The following is a 23020-nucleotide window of genomic DNA, read 5'->3' as shown; positions in this document are numbered from 1 at the left end:
TAACCATAAAGGTATCTAAAAGCAAGATCAATATACCTTTTATTTGGCCCATGGACTATGCAAGTGGGACCACGTGGGGCGATTCTACTACTTCATATCCAATGTCAAGTGTATCACCATTGTCCTTAAACTATCAATGTTACCAAGGAAAGAACCCCACCATGGGGGTGGTCACTCCCACTACAAATTGAAAATCTTCTTGTCTAGTCACACTTGAAATGTAATCATTAGTTCCAAACCTTGTTTTGTTATCATCAACATCGAGATTAATCAAACCTTGGTTTCACAATAAAGATGAGAGTGATAATTTTTTAAAATTACAAAATCTTAAATATTGAGAAAGTCAGATAGTGAGAAAAAATCTATAAAAATAACCATAATTAAAGAAAACATATTGTTAAATATTGAAACAGTAGAAAACTTGTATAGATATTCAAAACTAGTTAACATAATGCTAGAAGAATTTAATAATCCAACAATATTAGTAGAACAAGTAGACTAAGAGGATTTTGTTGACATATTGTATAACAATTATAAAGATGAACAAATAGTTGAATAACTTCATAAAACCAATCTGATTAAAAAAAAAAAAAAAAACTCATGGACATAGAGATAATAAATCAATTTATTATTCAATCAAAAATTGAAGAAAATCCATAAATAAACCTTAATGTTTTTGTGTCATTTTATACATGTAACAACAAATGCTTAACAACTGTTCATGACTAAGTAAAAACTTTGTTATCCTAGTAGAATGAGCAGTTATTTTCCATGGGTACTCATTAATTGAATAACACACAAATATTCCCTTGGTAGTGTATCATATAAAAATTTCAAAACTTTTAAAATTATATTATGTTATAATGTATCATAATGTTAATATTTTGTATTTATATTGTAAATAGAATGCATTTATATCGTATTCATATTTGATGACAAAATTAATAATTTTAAAAATACTTGTCTATACCCTATTGGCATTGAAATTGCTTATAAGCATGTTAGGCAATATAGTATAATCATATAAAATTGTCAGTTTCAAATTCTCCATTTAGTTTTGTTGTAATGTATTGTAATGTTAGTATATTTATATTATAAGTATAATATATTTGTTTCATATTTGTATTTTATAACAAAAGTAATAGTATTAGTGATACTTTTTATAACTCATTGACATCCAAACAAATCATACCAATGTATTTACATCATCCACTCGATGCATTGAAAAAAAAGAAAATATATATATATATATATATATATATATATATATATATATATATATATATATATATATATATATATATAATTAAGATAAAAAATACCATGCGAAGGCAAAAATATAAAAATTATATAATTTTTAAAAATTAGTTTATTATAAAAAGCAAAATACAATTAAGCATTTTGCATTATTTTCTAATTTTTTTAGACAATCCAAATAAAAAATTTGACATTCCATCCTCCTTAAACTCGATACAAATACATGATTTAGTAATTTATAATTGGAAAAAAATACAAAAAAAAACATCATTCTTATTACATAATTATAGAACCTATTTTTTAAAAAAATAAAAATAATAGTAAATCAGAAAACACATTAGATATTTATTTGAAAAGATTTTTTAGAAATATTTTGGTTTTAGATACCAGATTATATTGTCATCGTACATTTTGATTTATTAGTATTAAAAGACAAAATTTTGATTAAAAATTAAGTGTTTATCAATCATATATAGCTAGCATGAGGGCCAAATGCTTTAAATGCCCTGAAAAAATTTCATCTACTTTTAATTGAAAGATATTTATAAAATTTTAGTTTATTATTTTGATAAATGGCCTTTATGGGAATTTTTTCCATGTAAGAATCAAAATGAACCATCCTTCTAAGTCATTATCATCACCAAACTAGCCTATTTGGTAATTTTCCCTTTCTTCAAAGCCCAGTGGCTAGGATCTTTTTCAACCTAGATGGCAACATGTGTTGAGGATATGATGTCCTCCATAACAAGAGCATAAAAACATATTGATATTATGAAGAAAATGTCTCTTCACCTTCCACACGATGTTTTTAAATATGGGTTTGGATCCTTCCAATCAAATCTCAAGTGTGAATGGTGGGTAAATATGATGAGAAACTTAAGTAATTAATTTTTAATTAAATTTAAAGTTTTAATTTAAAAAATATATATATATATATATATAAGATACTAAATTTTCAAAGTTGAGAGACAAATAATTTTGTGGAGAGAATCATCACCAGTCAAATAATTTGGCATCACAAAATACAAGACATAAAACTAGTGGTAATAATAGGCAATTAGTGATTGCATTTTAAATATTTTCATACATAATGAAGCCAAGACGTTAAGCCTTCAATATATACACTAACAACAAAATCAATCCATCTGTTTGCTTCATAAAAAGCAATATAATGCATAAAAGGGAGAAAAAAAAACTACCGTGTAGCTTTTTAACACCACCCCACCTTCTGAAAATATTCTGACACATTCGCAATCTTTCCCCTCGTCAAAATATTCCGAAGGCTTCATTGAGAGGCTTAGCTTATATTCCACCAACCGTGTAGTCCATGTACCTCCTTGAAGAGCTTAAAAAAATGAATGTATTCAACTACGTGAACAACTACTTGTTTGGTTTAGACTTTAAATAAAATTAAATGAATTTAATTTTACATGCTGCTCAATATGAAGATTCAGAAACCAGACCCAGCTGGAAAAAAATTTACTTCTTGCCTGTGAAGTTGGTGAGGCGTTACAAGGATGTTGGGAGTGTAGAGAAAACAAAATGGAGTTGTTCTTGTGATTTAGTATTTGATGACATGGTGGCGCAACCAAAGCTCATACATCACCATATGGAATGCATCATACTTGATTGGAGGTGTATTCCACTGGAAGTGTTTCTGCACCTGTTCCATGCCACACAAACATCTCAAACAGTCGGTAATCAAATCATAAGCAGTTGTAAAGGAAAAAATAATCATCAGACAAGTGAGAATGTTGCTTGCTAATCAAAACCAGCTATATCAAACAATTGTCTTGCATACCAAACACTTGGTTACCATTTCTCCTTTTCTCTTTGGGCGGGGCTGAGAAACCACTGTTGTATATCAATCAACAAATCCCTTGAATAGCAGATATCATGAATGAAAACCCACATTTTCTTCCAGGTGAGAGAATTGCATCACTCGACCTCTAGAAAAAGATAACACCATCTAAAGGTTATTTCCCTTATGTCGCTTCCTCGACCCATGCACTAACAGCAGTTCCCTAGGTATACATGTGAGACTGCCTGCAAAATTGGCCCTTTGTTGCACCTGGGCCAATCTGTCTTCAATGTGCAATGGGGCCTTAAGTTGGGCAAGTGTCTCAAAGTAAGAGGCCCTAAGTTGAGCACCTCACTGAATTTTATAAGGAAGATTTTTCCTAAGTATGTTTACTCATTACTAATTATGTAATTCTATTATGATAGCCTTATCACAACTGGTACTCTCATTAATAAAAAGAGTTTTAGTAAAACGATATCACAAATAAAACGGGGTTGATTGCTTAGATGTAAGGTTAGGCTAAATGCATCACATTCAAGTAAAGGACTTTCCATTTAGTTGGCTTCTCCAAATTTTAAGTGGGTAAATCAACTACAGATTAATCAAAGAACTTGAACTCATCGAATCATGATTCCTTCAATGATGATATTTTAGATTATTTAAAAGAATGGAACCTAAGCATTGCAAAAGTAACGTAAAAATAAGTCATTGCCATTACCAAAAAAATGTATGTAAAAGCAAATGATGATCCACAACAAAATGCAGATTTGACTTTGTGCTCAAGAAAAGAAAAGGATTTGGCTTAGGTCACTGAGCTAAACATTACGCAATATACAGTTTCTACCATTGGAAACATGACAGAAATTAAGGAATGAACTTTTGTTTATGGCACATGGCCATGGTTTTAAAGTCACAAATTTATAGCAAATTTGAATGTTCAATTTGAATCTGAAAATGTTGGAAGCCAGAAATATTAAAGGTCAAATTAGGAAAATATATATATATATATAGCCAGCCAAATTTCAACCATGTTTTCAAATAATGGAACCGAACGTCAACTGAATAAAAAGGTATAGAGCAGCTGTCTCTATACTTTGAAAACCATATGTTTTGTTAGCTATCTTTGAAAACCATGTGTCATTCTTGTTTAAAATAAAAAGATTTAGAAAGGTAAAATGATGCACTTACATGTACACTAGTTCAGATCATTTCAAACCCAAAAGAATCTCACTATCACTATCATATAGTCATGTTGTGAAGATGAGTCTTTTTTACCTTGACTAAATTGTCATGCAATGCTATGAATTCAGCATCTGGTATGTCTTTGAGAATGTATTTAAGGCGATAAACATCACGCTCCTTGAGTATTACAGAAAATTTCCTCCAGTCAAGAATGTCATTGAATGGCAAATCATAGTAGTCAGACAAGATTACTGCAAAAAGCGAATAAACTACTTAGAAGAAGTAATTGGAAAACATTGAACATCTGAATTTTCATAGGCTTCACAAAATATGCCAGAAAATGAACTTTCTAAACTTTTAATTATAGTTCACTCATAGATATCATTATGCCAAAAGTCTTAATGTTTTTGTATGCTTCAACTTCCACCAAAAGAGACAGAAAAGAATGTAATTGCAATCATACACAAGGATAACTACCACATCATATGAACTGTTGACAAATGTCTGCATTTATGTGCCACATTCAAAGTTGCAGCCTTTAAAATTTGTTATCTCTCAAATTCCTTCCCCCACCAAAAAAGATATAAAAATAAATAAATAAAAAGATGAGACAAATACTAATAAATTACTTAAAAGTCTTTCTTTTGCATTCTTTGTCATCCTTTAGATCAATTTTTCATGTCATCAAACGACATGTCGTTTGAATAACCTAATATTAATTGGAACTAAACTATATAAACTCCATTTTCCATGCATGTCTTCAACTGAGAGTATGCTTCATGCCAGATATTTCCACATAGGACCATTCCTTTACTTTTCTTTTTCTCATCGGTTTCTAATCTTGAAATACCTTCTAAATAATAAGACAATAATATTTTAAGAAATAAATCAAATTTGATTTTTCTTAAATAGCCAATTATAACCATATCATACATATTATTTATTCAACCGAGTATGCATAATACCACATTACTACCACAATAAAGTATGAGACCACATTATTCTGTACATTACCACAAGATACACTTTAGATGATAGGTATTGGTAACACACATTGCTTTACATGACAAGTTTGTTGAGTCATTGCCGTATGAATCATATCATGCATGTGAATTATATCATGCATGATAAGTTTTTGACAACTATCAGACAAAAGTAGTGATTCAAACAAAGTGTTGTAACAAGCAGGTGATAGATGTTTGATGCCTTTCTTGTTGAGAAATCTAGAAAAATTCTTTCCCCCTCCCTCTTTCTTTCCCCACCACAAAGAAACAACCACCCAGTTATGTTTCTAGAACTTCTATAATATGCTTTATACTCCCTAGAATGATTTAAAGTTTTTACACAACCCAGATCGACTCTTTGACTTCCTAGTTAATAACACCTAATTCAAAGAAAACGGAAAGACTTCAAAAGACATACGCTTTCATCATCTATTTGTGGATGAAATGCACTACTCACCTATAGTTTTGTAGTCAATAACTTCCACAAAGTTCTCCAAAATAGGCTAAGGAACTTTACATCTCTATCAGATGTGATTGTTATCGGAATAATCAAACCACTTCCTGAAAGAAAAGATTTGCAAAATGGGTTGCATCAAGGGCTGTTTTACATGCTATAAAATGTTCCATTTTAGAAAAAAAAATCAACCACAACAAACACTAAATCTACAACTTTTTCTGTTTGAAGCAACCCTAACATAAAATCCACACTAACTTCTATCCAAGGGATTGTAGGTACTCATAGATGGCTATAAAAGCCAGTATTTTGTTGTTGGCCCTTGGAAATTTGGCATACATGACATTTATCTACATGCCTATACACATCTTGTCGCAATGTAGGCCAAAAGTACCTTTCAAAAACTAAATTCAGTGTCTTATTTCTGCCAAAATGTCCCGTTAAACCACCACCATGCAATTCTCCAATCAATGCTCCCTCAAAGAACCTTCAAGTATGAACAATCTAACTCCCTTGAACAAATAACCATCATTAAAGACAAATTCAGCAAGTACCTTGCTGTCTTTGGCATCATATTTCTCAAGCACTTCTTGGAAAAATGAGTCTTCCATGATCTACTCCTTGATAACCTCCAGCCCAACCACACTATTAGTCATTGTTTGCAATAAATAAACCCTTCTACTTAATGCATCAGCCACTCTGTTTAGTGAACCAGCCTTGTGTCTGAGTGAGAACATTTATTCTTGCAAGCATGCCACCCACTTTGCATGTCTACAGTTTAGCTTTCGTTGAGAGTTGAGACACTTCAAAGCCTCATGGTCTGAATGTCGAATGAACTCCTTTGAATTAAGTAATGACACCAAAACTTCAAAGCTTGAACAATAGCATACAATTCAACATCATAAGTTGAATAGTTATGCCGAGTCCCTTGGAAGTTTTTCACTGAAGTATGCAATTGACTTCCACTCTTGATTTAGGACACCCCCGATTCCTACTTTGGATGCATCACAATCTATTTCAAATATCTTATCAAAATCTAGTAAAGCTAGAATTGATGCTTGTGTCATCCTTCTATTGATCTCTCAGAAACTTTCCTTAGCTTGAAACTCCCATCTGTATTAGCCCCCTTTAAGGCACTCTGTCAGTGGTGCCATTATAATGCTAAAATTCTTAATACATCTCCTATAAAATGTAGTCAGACCATGAAACCTTCTAATTTTAGTTAAGGTTTTTGGGGTGGGCCAACTTGTAATGGCTTCAACCTTGGTTGAATCAACTTCTACACCCTTTATTGAAACTACAAATCCTATAAACTCCAATCAGTCACACCATAAAAGACACTTCTTTATGTTGGCATAAAGTTGATTTTCCTTGAGAAGCTGCAACACAAACTTCAAGTGTTAACCATGAGTCTTGGTATCTTTGCTATAAATTAGGATGTCATCAAAACACACGACAACAAACTTTTCAATGCATAGTTTAAGCATTTGGTTCATAAAGCTCATAGAAGTGTTTGGGGCATTTGAAAGACCAAAAAGCATAACCAACCATTCATAGAGATCACCCTTGGTCTTGAGTACTGTTTTCCACTCATTGCCTACCTGAATCCTTATTTGAAGGTAGCCACTTTTCAAGTTCATTTTTTGAGAAAATCTAAGACCTTGCTAACTTATCCAACATGTCATCCAGCCTTGGTATTGGAAATCTATATTTAATAGTGATCTTATTTATGGCTCTGCTGACAACACATATTTTCCAAGTTCCATCCTTCTTTGGTGTGAGTAGAGATGGTAAAACATATGGACTTAAACTCTCCTCAATAAAGCCTTTCTTGAGAAGCTCTACAACCTATCTATGAAGCTCCCAATGGTCTTTCAGACTCATTCTATAGCAAGGCAAATTTGGAAGAGTGGCTGCTAGCACAAAATCAAAGTGGTGTTGTATTTTCTTTAGTGGAGGTAACCCATTTGGCAATTCAGTAGGCATTACATCTATAAACTAATCTAACAATCTGTACACACTTTTTGGTACCATTTGAGGCCTGATGACTTCTTTTCCGACGAGAGAATAAACAATTCCATCTTCCTTACTTTCCTCCACAGAGTCACTTAAATTTGAAAACAAAGTTGAGCACCTATCTTATTTCTTGACAACCACCTGATCTCTCATTGATTTCAACACCCTCCTCCTTTCCCAAGTAAAAAGAATAGGTATTCTTGTCACCATGGTGGATTGTTTTCCTATCAAATTGCCATGGACAACCTAGAAGAAAGTGGCATGCATCCGTTGGTACCATGTCACACCACACAAACTCTTTAATCCATTTCAAAAAGTTCACAAGGCACTTTGATGACATGAGTACTTCATTTCCTTTGATGAACCAAAGAATGCAATATGTTTGTGGATACTTCAACATTTTCAGCTTTAGTTTGTCTACATCTCTTGAGAAACCAGGTTCTTGCTACTCCCACTATCAATAATCAAATTACAAAGTTTACCTCCTAAGGTGCAACATGTTCTAAAGATATTCTTGTGAAGCCAATCATCCTTTTCTTAAACAGACGGTGCGAGAACAAATGACTATCACATCACCTACCATGTCACCTTCAATCCCCTTTTCTTTATCATCAGTGGCTTTACTTTTCCCAGGTTGCTTTCCCTCCTCTTCAATTACAAAGTTTTCTTTACAATCTTTCTCTTCATCTTCTGCAAAATTAACTTGAACATTTAGTTTTTTCTTTCAATATTCATTAGATTGATGCCCAAACACTGCACACCTGTAGCACTTAATCAAATTTTTTCCTCGAGCATGGAGTGTTTGAACTGTTTTTCCACCTGGTCTTACAGGGACTGTTCTTTGTCCTCCTCAAGTAACATTATTTGTTTTACTAATTGTTGCACTACTACGTTTAGGTCCAGATTTCTAGGAAGAATCTCAATTAAATTCGGCTTCAACTTTGAGAGCAAGTTGGTAGGCATCACTAACCTTATATGGATGTTGGAGGCTCACTTGCTCTTGCATGGCTAATCTGAGACTGTTGATATAACAACTGACTTTTTGAGTTTCAGTTTTAACCAAGTTGCTTCTTAATGTCAACTAATGGAACTTATGTATACTCCTCCACAGTCTTGTCACACTGCCACAAATTCTGCACCCTTTGATACAATGTTTGCTCATAGTCTTGAGGCAAAAATTGTGCTTTCAGTTTATCTTTCATCTTGCTCCAATTTCTGATTTTTCCCTTACCCCTCATTTCTCTATCATGCTGATAATGTTTCCACCAAAAAAGTAGCTGTTCCTCTCAACTTGGCTTCAAAAAGCTTAACTTTCCTCTCCTCTGGCACTTCTTTCCAATCAAAATAACTTTCAATGTTGTCAAGCCAGTCCACAAACTCTTCTAATTCCATCCAACCATCAAATTCTGAAATTTGAACTTGCACACTGTACTCCTTTAAATTTTGTAGAGCCTGTACAATGCATTCTTCCCACCATTGAGGTCTCATGTTTTGCTACATCAGTATCCTTACATTGTTTGCTCTGTCATCAAAAGAGTTGCCACTTTCTCTTTCAAATAATTGATGACACACCTCTTCCTCTTCCCTTGGATGATTCGATTCACAACTATGATCATTGCCACAATTACCAATTACTTATTCAAATGCAGCAGGCAGTTGTTGGATCTGCTCCTACAGCTCTTAAAACATCTCTATTGTGACAATTTCCATGTGCATTCCTTGAAGCCATAGCTTCCAAATATTAAGACCTTTTCATGAACTCAGAATCACAAGGAAGAAACCAGCTTTGATACCAATCTGATGTAAACCAAGTGTTGTCACAAGTTGGTGGCAGATTGCTGAGCTCTCGTGCAATATGCAAGTAGAGGGATTGAAAGATGCCACAAGGTTGACTCCTCAAACCTAATCTTCTAATACTTGAAACAGTCTTTCTTGTCAAGAGAAATCTGAAAAAATTCCTTTTCCTTTTCTTTTTTTTTTTATTTATTTTTTTATTTTTTTATTTTTTAGAATGCCAAAAAAAGACCGATTACCTTCTCCCTTTGAGACCTTCATAATCTCAGCTTTCAACTACCTAGTTATGTTTTCTAGACCTTCTGTAACATTCCTTATACGTCCTAGAGTGATTTAATGTTTTCACATAACCTAGATTGACTCTTTGACTTCCTAGTTAATAACACCTAATTCAAAGAAAACAGAAAGCCTTCAAAATAGATATAGGCTTCCATCAAGTTGCTTAGGCTTAGTATAGACAAATTTCCTTGTGAATACAATAACATGCGGATAGAACTAATTTCCTAGTTCCATAAGCAACCTAGGTGGTATGGATGCATCCAGGATATATTTTCATATCCTAATTGTTAAGACACTAATAATTAATGGACAGATGTCTATTATGCACAGATTCTAAATCAAAAGTAATTTCAGAAAAAAAAAAATGATTTACTTTCTATTTACATTTAGGAGCCCAATATATTTAGGATGCCTTGGAGTTCAAAAGAACAATTTTCTCTAGTGAAAGAAAGCAGGCAAAGTCTGAAGAAAATAAATGTGGACTGTTTTATGTTAAAAAATGGGCAAACAAAGGTTTCAATTCATCAATCAAATTTGATTTCTTAATAATTCCAAGATTACTACCTATCATAAGTTAATAAACTAATCAACAAAATTAATGTTTGTCATAACTCATATAGTCAAATAATAACCTCAGTTGCAATTTAGGTCGAGCCAACCCAACCCAAACTGAACCTAACCTGGTTTTTTAAGGGCTTAGGCAACTTAATTTGCAATTTGGGCTTGTGTTTGGGGAAAAAAATGTCAACCCAAATCAAATTTAGGTCGAGCTAGAGTTAGGGGCCACAAGCACCCAAGCCTAGCCTGATCCAGATTATATATTTATATACAGAATCTCCTAATCTTAGGGCTTGATTAGCTCTAAACGAGCTATATTTAGTGTATATTAGCTGCTCAATTATAACAATCAGCTATTAACTACAATGGCTGTAAATTAATGATTATGACAGCTATAGATTGGGCGTTAGACTCTTAGACAATATTATATATATGTCTACTATTTTTTAATCAAGGAATGAATTGGTTTTTCCAACCCAAACTGAACCCAACCTGGTTTTTTAAGGGCTTAGGCAACTTAATTTGCAATTTGGGCTTGTGTTTGGGGAAAAAATGTCAACCCAAATCAAATTTAGGTCAAGCTAAAGTTAGGGGGAGCACCCAAGCCAAGCCAAGCCTGAACCAGATTATAAATTTATATACAGAATCTCCTAATCTTAGGGCTTGATTAGCTCTAAATGAGCTATATTTAGTGTATATTAGCTGCTAATATTAGCTCGTAGAATCAGTCAATTAATGTACAATTAAGACAATTATAACAATCAGCTATTAACTATGATAGCTGTAAATTAGTGATTAGGACAGCTGTAGATTGGGTGTTAGACTCTTAGACACTATTATATATATGTGTACTATTTTTTAATCAAGGAATAAATTGGTTTTTCCAACCAAAAAGGACTAATGAACTGGTAAAGATTTTGGTTATTTTGGTGCCACGAGCAATTAATTTATATTAGTTTTACTTTTAGATGTACTTTTGCTATTATGGGAAAAATTGGTTATGACTTTAAATTAATTTGAGAAACATCTTCTAGTTGTGATTATTTATTTGAATAATTAATTATGAATTAAAATTCCATCCTAAAATATGGAAAATATAACTTCTACTCTTAATTTGATTGTTGACTTGGCAATTGCTTGAAAATGTCATTTAATCTTATGTGATAGCCTTTTATTTTGTTTGTTATTATTATTATTTTATTTTAAACCTTTTGATTCATTTTATCAATGTAGCATAGGGTTGTAGTTATTGGATTGATTAAGTAAATGAATGTTATAAATTTACATATGGACACATTGATTTGTAAAGGTTTTGGAATTCTAGTTAAATGAATGTTTCTAATAGTTTTTTAATTTATTAAATATAGGTTGATTGGTAAAATACTTAGGGAAATGGATCTTTAGCTTCTATAATGTTTATTAACCCTCACCAACCCAAACATATATTTACTAACCTGAGCCTAACTTGATTTTAATCCGAGTTAAACCTCAGGTGGGGTTAGGCTTTGGGCAAATGAGTTTTATGTACAGGTTAGGCTTGGGTTAACTGTCAACCAAACCAAACTGGCCCAAGTTGCACCCCCAATAATAATAGGATATAAAACTTTTTTTATCATTGTATGCCAAATGTATTCTGATCCCACTTTTCAGGTTTGTTGCTTTAGCATGTCCAAATTCATATTATGTCTGTATCCTGTATCTGAACCCATTCTACATAATTGCACCAGTTTTTCATGTTCGGTATCATCTTTTATTATAGTTAGGTTGCACACTTACAAAAAGGATTGTTGGAATAGCCTAAAGAGCCAGTAGCAAAATTTGTTAGACCATTATTAGCATGAATCCTAATAAATTTTCCTTCTTATCTTTTATTAGGACATGCCTTCACAATAATATGCAACCACTAGAAGCAAAGACTTCGCAAGCAATAGAGACAGAAAAAAAGTAAAAAAGGATGCCGTGTATCCCAAGTGGGAATAGGACTTTAGTTGGCAGAGATATAAGCTGAATTATAATAGCTTACAGAATACACACACACACATATACATAAGCTGAATTATGATATGTGATATTGACATCCGCCATGTGCAAAATATCTGACATCCTTTATTGAGTTTGATAGTAGGAAAAAATTTTAATCCATTTGTTGGACATGCTTAGGCAATGGCAGGACAAACATGACATGAGATGGTAATAAAGGAAAACAACAGAACAACTTATATAAAACCATTGAATATAAACAGAATGGATAAAATTCCTTACCAGGAACACATCCATAATGGATTGAGTCGGCTATACGAGCGCTATTGACTTGTGATCCACCAGGGCATATACAGAACTTAGTCCTATAGAATTTATTTTGATATACTAGATGCCCAGTAGCTCTGTTTATTCGGTTGTTTTTTATATCAAGCTCTGTGTCATTCTCCCAAATACGTGCTAGTATAACTCTTATTTTTGAATTGCGATGGCCTGCCCAAAAGCCAAGTGTAGTCCTGCAGAATACACTGGTTAATATCAATGATCAATCCATGGAGAGCAGTGTAACTCAATTTGCAAGCATTTATTAAATTAAGAAAAAACTATAGCAAACAGCAGGTTTAACAATAAAAGTCAGCTGTGCTAGATAGGCCTACAAAGCAACAACCAAAGAACACTAGGGCTAACAGGGAGAACAAATTCCACTAAAAAGACAATTAAGAAGAAAGGACTATTTCAATGGCTTGTAAGACTTTGGAAAATGAATGCTGCAAAAGGACTTTGTTCTCCAAACAGACAAAAGCTGCTTGTATCATTAGAAAAAAACCCATTCAGCTTAAAATGTTAATATCTACAAGAACAAACTTAACAGGAAAGTTTCTTTTGTAATGGTAATATGATGATGTCCTATGATTTTCCAGAATCCATGAAAGTGAGACAAGAGGTCCTAGGTGAAGAATTAAAATGAAAAATAAAAATAACAAAAATAGAAACAAAACCAACAGCAACTTTGTATTATAGTTGGAAATATCCGGCATGGTGAGGCCTGCTGGTTGTAAATGTCACAATGCATCCTAGCTGAAATTATATCAGAAAAAAGAATGTGTTTGGGGCCAAAGAAAGATATACTTCCTTGTTGCATTCACAACCATAGTTCTCATAAATCATGCTGTGTATCATGTGTTGTTTTCTTTTATTGTTCCATATCATAATATCATATTGCACATCATAACATTTTTTACATCATGGAAAATAAATCAAGAATGTATGATGCATTTGTGAAATATTTTGGTAAGCAGGCATATATGAAACATGTATATTGGAAGAATTCAGTATAGAGCAACAGATAACCAATTTCATGAAATATAGTAGGATTTAAAGAGTTGAACATGGGCATTTATCACGAGTTATGCCATATAAAAATATTGAACACTGGAGTTTTGAAAATTTTGATTTAATATAATATGAGCTTAATGCGTACATTCATCATTGAACCTGCAAAAGTAAACTTATTTTATTTTTGAATTTTTAGCCATGATTTTCAGTTTTGTATTCCAACTAGCCATATATATATATGTGTGTGTGTGTGTGTGTTTGTGTTGGTTATATGTATGTGCTTATGTTCCATCAAAGCTCCAACTTCCCACTCAGTCATTATTCTATCCCCCACTTGAAAAATAAAATTCTGAAAAAAGATGTATCCACATTACCGAATCTAAGTACAACTAGACATATTGCTTATTTCATTTGTAACCACCAACGTGCCATTAGTACAATAATCCCATTTTCATAATATCAATGTTTCCATTTCCATGATTTGCAGCAGCAATTAAAAAACTCCACGCAGGTGGATAACCCCAATTAACATTTGGATTTCCTTTTTCTTTTTTTTATATAAATTAACATTTGAATTTCTTGAAAATATTAGATAGGTAAAAGCAGAGGAAAGTACCAAAAGACTTCACTTTCTGACACAACATTTCCTAGAACCAACATACGGTGTATTTGGCTCAGATTGGACCAGTGAATTGACTGGTCAACCAGTCTGGATCAAATCATCAAACTGGAAGTATATTGCACAAACAAGCCCAAGGGATAGGGATGGGGACAATTAAGTTTCTGCTCCACTTAGAGAAACCAACATGGGCTTCAAACTTTAATTTCTTCCAGAACCCTTCTGTTATAATATACAGTGTTTTCAGATCTAGATCATCCTGGCAATTCTGTTGAACCAACCACTCAACCAGTCCAATTCACACCATCAAACCCAGAATTTGTACAATATTCCAAAAGCCAATTGGAGAGTGACAATGGAAGAATTGAACCATAGACTGATTTGTATAACTTAAGAAATTAAGTTAAAAATCTATTTCAAACTTATTTTTGAGGAAAAATGGAGGACTTCAGAAACTCTCTGGAACCTGATTCATTTCTATTCCTCTTTTTGGGCATCTTATACCACTGCTTTTAAAGGCATTCGTATCAAGTTTGTTTAGCTTGATTGGAACTCCCTGTGTAGAACAAAATGGCATGGATAGCAAGGAGAGGGACATTGATTAGGTGTCTATTCGAAGGATATGAGATGAACCTTATGGAGTGATGAGATGCTTTATTTGTATATTCCCATGTGGTAGCATTCCAACGTAGAGGTCTCCTTAGTATAGTGGAGGGTTCAATCATATACTTTTTGATCACTTTTTGTATTTTTGGGGAGGATCTTAATCCTTCTCATGTACTTCTTGTCACATTTAATTCATTTTTATTTCTGTTAAAAAAAAAAAAAAAAAAACCTTATTTTTAAATTTTTTGAAGCTTTTAACATTCTGCTACTTTGCTACCAGGTTAAGTCAACTCAGTGAACCATGCAAAACTAATTCAGCAGACATGGCCATCAAATTGGATAGACTGCCAGTCCAATTCTAATAACTAGGAATAACATAATAAGTTGCCATTGATTAATAACAGGGAAACCTCAACAATGAGTGACATATAAGAAGCATTATCAAATAAAGAGATAGTAGGTGCTCCAAGTTGGAACTTGGAATTCACTGGTAGAGTTTATTAGACAAGGAGCAAATAAGATGAACTTCACAAAGTAATCCATAAGGTCTTCTGTGGTCAATGAAAAATTCCTGAATCAAGAATTCCATGAATTCAAAAAACTTAGATGAAATGCAGAGTTGGTAACCTGTTCTTTATGTCCCTTCCTCCAGTTGGGAGAGCAAATGGCTGCAAGACTTGAGGGAGGGCAACATCCTTGTGCGGAATAAATCCAACATCATAACTTGGTGAACACACAACTCGAATTGAGTTTTTTACAAGTAGTGGAACTCCTTCAGTTGCCCTCACGCCAACATCATGGCAAGTCAAAAAAAAAGTGATCAGCGCCCAGGGTCCTATTCCAATAAGGGTACTTGGACATCAAGCTCTGCACATAATTCTGAACAATAATAGTCATATTTTCATATGATGTACCCTGTAAAACAGTTGCATCACACAGATTAGAAAGAGATAAGAAGAACACCACTAAAGAGGGAAAATTCATCAACTTGAAACCAGAAACTTTAAGTTATGTATGCTAGAATTTCCATCTATATGGTCCATGCTCCCTTGTTTTCAAAAAAGAAACAAATTGAAGGCAACTTATTCAAAAGGCATCAAATTTTTGCCTCCATTCCCTCAAATCACAAATTCACTCCAAATAAACGTTTATGTATGTATATATATCAACCAGTAAATCGCCCAATAACTTTAACATATATTAAAGAAAGTTTGTAGTTAAAATGATGCAATACATTTCAGAAAGTCAGCACTTTAATTCAGAATTAGATTAAGGTTTCCATAGTACAGATTGCTTCAAGGGCAATAGAATTCTGATAAGCCATGGCCCACATGCATGCGACAGTATGCATGTACATGATTATACACATGCAAAAAGCACAAATATTAGCATTTATATATCATACACTCGTGGAAGGGAAAAGGGAGAGGCATTTATGTTCCAAGAAGAAAGAATTTTGCAGTGGGAGACTGTTGTTGTCATGAACCAAGAAAAATAAAGAACATAATATTAATTTTTAAGGGAGTAATGTAGTGCATTTTGAGAAAGAAAGCATCCGTAAGAAAAAATATTGTAACAGCAACATTAACAATATTGACATCATCAATGACATGTATAAAAGGATAATTAATGCAATGAAAAATGAGGGTGGGAGAAAGAAAACGTAGGTTAAACTTTCAACTAGAACAATCTTACAAGAAAGGAAAACTTTAGTCAGTACCTATATCTCTCTAAATATTCATGGGTGCATGCTCTCATGATCCCACATTCAAGATGATATGAATTTCTTAGTTAATGAAAATGTATGAAAGTAATGACATTGTTGCAAGGTGGAATGTCTAAGAAAAACCTAAGGAATAATTTAGTTCCAACATGGCTTTAAGACACAATGGAACTTTGTTTACAAGAACATAGCAATTCAAATTTGAATTTTGTACATGGGTAAGATCAAAGTAAACTCGGTTGAAATAATTTCATCTTTTAGGATACTCATGTTGCTCTTGAGAATGCAACTAATAGTTCTTTATCATTTACAAAATGGTCTTAAAAAACATTGAGCAAAATGTTGGTTTCCAAGCTTTCTTTATGGGCCATATTCACTAAGAATTTCAGAAGTACTTCCTTGATAAGCAATTTGAAGGATTAAAGCATGTTTCTCTAAAAGTTCTCATGTTACCTTTATTGGACAAAAGTGGAGTCTTCATGTAATGACTCACACCCAACCGTGTAGATATTGTGCACTTTGGGCCCAAAGGGGCCCTCACAGCTTAAAAACACATCTACATGGTTAAGAGAAGTCCATACTTATATAGCATCAAGAACTTTCTCCCCTATTCGAAGTGGGACATCACAAACACCCCCAATGCAGACACAACATCCTCTCGTGTCCCACGAGATTACAGGGTCAAACAAACCCCCACACTAGGGTTGGGGATTGGCTCTAATACCATTTATAATTACCCGCACCCAACCATATAGATATTGTGCGCTTTGGGCCCAAAAGAGCCCTCACGGCTTTAAAACGCATTTATATGATCAAAAGGAGTTCATACTTATATAGCATCAGAAGCTTTCTCCCCTATCCGAAGTGAGACATTACAAACACACCCCATGCAGACACAACGTCCTCGTTGTGTCCCACAGGATTACAGGGCCAAATAAACCCCCATACTAAGGTTGAGGATAGGCTCTAATACCATTTGTAACGACCCGCACCCAACCATGTAGATATTGTGCGCTTTGGGCCCAAAGGGACCCTCACAGCTTTAAAACGCAACTACATGGTTAAGAGGAGTTCATACTTATATAGTGTCAGGAACTTTCTCCTCTATTTAATGTGAGACATCACAAACATCCCCCATGGAGACACAATGTCTTCATTGTGTCTCATAAAATTGTTGGGTCAAACAAACAAATACCCCTTACAGGACCAAACAAACCCCCACATCGGAGTCGGGGTTCAACTCCGATACCATTTGTAACAACTCACACTCAACCGTCTAGATATTGTGCATTTTGGGCCCAAAGATACCCTCACGACTTTAAAACATGACTATATAGTTAAGAAGAGCCAAAAACTTTCTCCCCTATCCGATGTGAGACATTATAGACACCCCCCATCCCCAATGCAGACACAACGTCCTCGTTGTGTCTCATGGGATTGTGGGACCAAATAGACAAACACCCTTTAAGGCGCCAAACAAACCCTACATCAGGGTCAAGGATCAGTTCTGATACATTTTGTAATGACTTGTACCCAACTATGTATATATTGTGTGCTTTGGGCCAAAGTGACCCCCATGGCTTTAAAACGCGTCTACATAGTTAACAAGAACTCATACTTATATAGAGGAGAAAGTTTCTGACGCTATATATGTAGAGGTTCCTCTTAACCCTATCAACGCGTTTTAAAGTCATGAGGGCTTGTTTGGATCCAAAACGGACAATATCTACACAATTGGATGCGAGTCATTACACTTCAACTATATGACTATAGTTAAACATTGATAGGTGCTCAACAGGGTATTGAATTGGGAAGGAGTCTCTTTATCCATAGACCACTTGGGCCCTAGAATTATTATTCTCCTTATTAATTTGCTCCACCTAAATCCCAAATGCACTAAGAGATTGACACCACAAAGCCACAATATATGCTACACACTTATGTTTCCTTGCATCCTTATAAAAATATAGAATTCCACTAGATAATATCCAACCCATGTTCTCTCTTTCATATGGGCTGCAAAACCCACAACCTCCATACGCCTGTGTGCATTCTCAAAATACTTTCTGATACTGTTAGTAAAGTAACATTAAAACAAACCATCCAAACAATGTCTTACTGAATCACTTTGAAGGCACTGACATGGAAGGTGCATAAATGCTGCCATTTACCTTAAAAAAGCATATACTTATAAACCAACATATTGGTATTTTGTAGGGTCTATAATTAATCATTTAGCTAAAAGAACTAGTTACATTTTAAATCTCTTTTTTTTTTTCCTTTTTTTTTTTTTTGCAGCCCTTCATTCAAATTTCCAAAGACTATCAGAATGCAAGATCCACACAACTATTATAAATAAGTGAACTTACTATTGAACAAAATACATCAATCTTTCCACAGCTAAGAAGTTCTAAAACATCACGCATTAAAATATTTCTTTAAAAATAAAGTCATCACCAAATTTTGTGACAAAAAGAATTGAAACCATAAACAATTAATTCATACCTTGCCTCGCATTTTATGGCAAGAAATAGGAATAAAAAACAAATGAGCCTGATCCGGATCATCAGTTCGGAACTGACTTTCCCTAATATTCTGAAAGAAATATCCTTCACTAGCATACTTCCCCGTAAGTTTCCTCGGTGTTTGGTAGTACGTATTTGGATCTCCATCTGGATATACGAAAACCTTAAATTTCTTCTCCATTTCAGCATAATTCAGCCGAAAAAGGTCCGGCAAGTGATAAATTTCAGAGAATTCGTCCACGTTTTTCCCCGGTGATTGATAAATTTCAGAGGATTCGACCAAATCTCCAATTACAGCAACCTTTGAAAATGTGAGAAAACCGAATTCCGAAAAAAGATCAAAGAGGGTCTATTTGGTTGCTAAGAAAACGTAGGAAAATAATTTCTCATTAGTAACGACTGTGAGAACATGGGCTAACATAACTACCCGACTAAGTTGAATTCATTTCTCCGTACCTTGAATACCAAAAAATTCTCAGGCTTTAATTCTTTGATTTTCCTACATTTTCTCGCCAACACAAACAGAGCAAAAGCGAAAACGAAATGGAAAAATAAGTACCTTAGGAGGATTCGGGGAGAGATCGGTGGAAGAAGAGCGGAGGAAAGTAAAGGAGACGTAGATGAAGGCGAGTAGGGTTAGAAGAGCGAGTGCGAGGAGGGAGCGTTGGAGAGAGCAGAAATGGGGAACGTGCGAGAACTTTATCGGCGCCATAAAGGAGGGAGATGCTTTCTCACAAAACGCAGTAAATTTTCCCGAGAAAATGGACGAAGAGGAAAGTGGGGAGAAAATTTTCTCCGGAAGAGTGGAGGGTGGCGGACTGGCAGTGGGAGAGGTGGAGAGTGGAGAGGAGATGAGAAGCGAACAAAGCTGAAGGTGGAGTGCAGGCACCCTTCAGCAGGGTGCGAACACCTGTCGTGGCGGCCCACCGTTATTTCATGTTTTCGGACACATCGCCCCGCTTAAATGCCCACAATTACACACATGCCATTTGTATCATGATGGGATTTTGAAAAAAATTGATGAAAAAAATTTTAGGTTACATTTTAAAATGCCCAAGAATCCCAATTAGTTGTTTTATTGACCAATTTTCTCACCGTAGGTCATAATGGAACTATAAATATAAGAACCATTTTTTTTTCATAACACGAGAGTCTTGAATTGAACTATGAATCTGAGAATTGTTGAAGCTAAGCCAACTAGAGTCAGGTTCATCTAGCTTTAGTGAAGTCCGATGAACTTCTTCCCTTTTTCGTACTTATTGAAGAATTCGTCCAACTGCCTTGGATTCAAATGGACTTCTTTCCTACACAAAAGGATGTTCGGACGGGTAGTTCGGACACAACCCTTCGAAGCTTAAATCAAACAAAAGTAGCTCTAACTATTTGTGGGAGAGAATGAACGTATGTGTGTGCGCGTACCTTGTTTGTGCTTTTTGAGGGTTTATATAGAACTGATGATACCACCACTATAGTGTTGATTATGCACTCTAACCTTTTCTATAATAATGATTATCCTTAGGGCAGCTAGACAATCATCTTAGTTAAAGGTGCCTAGCAGGTGTCATCTGCTGATGTGCCAAGATCTCGGACCATGTAGTTGTCTGTCCATTTAGCCTGTCAATGTTTGAGATTATGTGCAGCAATTAACTAATGTAGACTTGTGGACTAAATGGAGTCTCGTCCACTGCTCAGATGTCAGGTGTTTAGGTCGACGTTCAGACATCAAGTGTGATTGATCACGCATGCTAGAAGTCTTAAAGACTTGACTTGACAGATCTTCCCATCTAAGAGTTCAACAAGCCCAAGTTGTTGATTTCATATGGCTTTGTCGGAGAAGGGAATCTGCTTACTTCTGTTGCCAGATAGAACTTACCTCAATTTGGACGAAATGATCCCAGACGGGTTACACACTTGTCCTATACGCCCAAGGGGTCTTAAGTTTGAAAGGGACACGTGTAAGGGAACCTCCCACAATGCCCCCTTATCCCATCTAGTTGTATCCAGCCGAGTAGTCGATGGGTAGAGGTAAAACAGGTTATCTGTCTCCTCAGTTTACTTTGGGCGCTTTGGAACACGTGTCACTTGAAGTAGCAATGATGGATCGCATTCATCGAGGCTAACTATCAGACAATGTGCCTCTTCGGGAAGAGTTTCTAGGCGGCTTGGCTCTTGGGATCCCTAGGTTCTTAGACCCCTATAAATAGGGGGGCCCACACCATTTGGGTTACTTTTTGGCTTTTCCTGCTCTGGAGTTTCTTATCCCTCATTTCTACATCTTTACCGCCACCACACTTGTCACCGGTTGCTCTTTGCTTTCCTATCGTCACTTCCAGGCTCGCTTCTGGCGGACTCTCTTCCCTTTAGAGAGCGTTCACTCTTGACTCTGATAAGCCTTTTACCGTTTGCCATTTTTTTTTTTTGTTATTCTCTTTTGAACCTCATCAATGGCTATTTGGTTGGATAGAAAATAAACACCCCGGTGTCTAGATTCTAGGGTTTTTCTGCGTTTATGCTTTGGAGAAGATGATCGTATCGACGGTCGAACTTAGGGTTTTTTAGGTTTCTCTTGTCGTTTTTTCATTGTCAGTACCTTCAATGGTCAGTTCAGGTGTTTCATCTTGTTACTGTCATGTTGGCACAATGGGGGTGATTCTTCTTCTAATTATTGGTCAAGAGGCTTGCTCTGCAAGTTTCGTTAGATGGTCCGTTTAAACTTGGACTTTCGGTTCGTCTAGGTTTCTTGTTGTACTACTAAGACACCGCTAAACGGTGGATGGGCTGGGTTACCAATTCTAATAACTGCATTGTCCCGTGAAAGTTTTCACATGACCCAAATCTACTCAGCATGTTGGCAAGAGGAGGTGTTGCATCGACCAATGGAAGTGGTAAGCCTCAGAAAAGTGGTCGGAAAGACACTAGAGCCAAGGGCCTTAAATTGGAGCGTCCAGTTGGTCTCTTGTCCGAACGGGAGTTCCGGACACATTTCCATATTCCGGATAGTAACTCTATTCATCTAATAGACGACGAGGCTCTATTCTCCGCCGAACAACCCCATAATGCGATGTACTTCACTAAGGAACAATTTGTTGCGAGGCTCTGTTTACCCCCCTCTCTCTTCAAGCAACTCCTCCACTTCATGCAAATCCCTCCAGCATTCCTCCATCCAAACGTTGTCTAGGTGCTAATAGGATGTAGTATTCTGGACATGCTTTTCTAGTTAGATCTCTTCTTGTTGGAAATCTTGTTTGTCTACAAGGTAAAAATGAGTCAAAAAGAAAGGTTCAGCTTGGCTACTCACATTACTTCCCTCCAATTGGTGACCGGGCTTCCAAACTCAGGCAAAGGCGGGGCAAAGGGGCATATCCTAGTCTCCGATCCCTGGAGTGGTTTGTTTGAGGGCACAGAGTTTTTTCTCCACAACGCTTGTTGGAGATCCCGAGTAGGATATACTTCCGTTATTTTGTTTTTTGCAATTATTGTCTTCCTCATTGTGAACTCACCGCTAACCCTTTTGTTTGTGTGATACAGGTAAGGAAAGACGGGGTCGTCTTGTAAAGTGGGTGGAAAAAGCTTCCTTCACTCGACTCAACAAGCTATTCGAGATAGACGCGTCTGAACGGAATCACAAGGTCCTTTTGTCGAATAAGAATCTATTGATGTTGGTCAACGCTCCTAAGTCGTTCGTTATCCTCATATTCCCTCGCATGGCTTTCCCGTCTTTGATGCCCAGAGAACACTTCATGCTGAAGGACTTGCCCTTTTATGAGGTTGCCATCTTGGCAGACTCAGAGGTATGTCAGGCCCATCTAGAGAAGTGGGAGAAAAAGCGTTAGGAAGAGACGCTAAGGCAAGCTTCGACTGCAAATCGTTCGACCTCCAACTCCACT

The 23020-nt window shown here is 35.3% G+C and overlaps 1 pseudogene; it reads right to left on the bottom strand.

Annotated features, from left to right (window-relative positions):
- Window positions 1–2298: 2298 nt before the first annotated feature.
- LOC117911851 lies at window positions 2299–20032 on the bottom strand (annotated as a pseudogene).
- Between the last annotated feature and the right edge of the window lie 2988 nt (window positions 20033–23020).

The sequence above is a fragment of the Vitis riparia genome, chromosome 3 (assembly GCF_004353265.1).
Source record: "Vitis riparia cultivar Riparia Gloire de Montpellier isolate 1030 chromosome 3, EGFV_Vit.rip_1.0, whole genome shotgun sequence".
Lineage (NCBI taxonomy): Eukaryota > Viridiplantae > Streptophyta > Magnoliopsida > Vitales > Vitaceae > Vitis > Vitis riparia.
The sequence above is the reverse complement of the archived record's forward strand: the minus strand, read 5'-3'. Positions and strand labels throughout refer to the sequence as shown.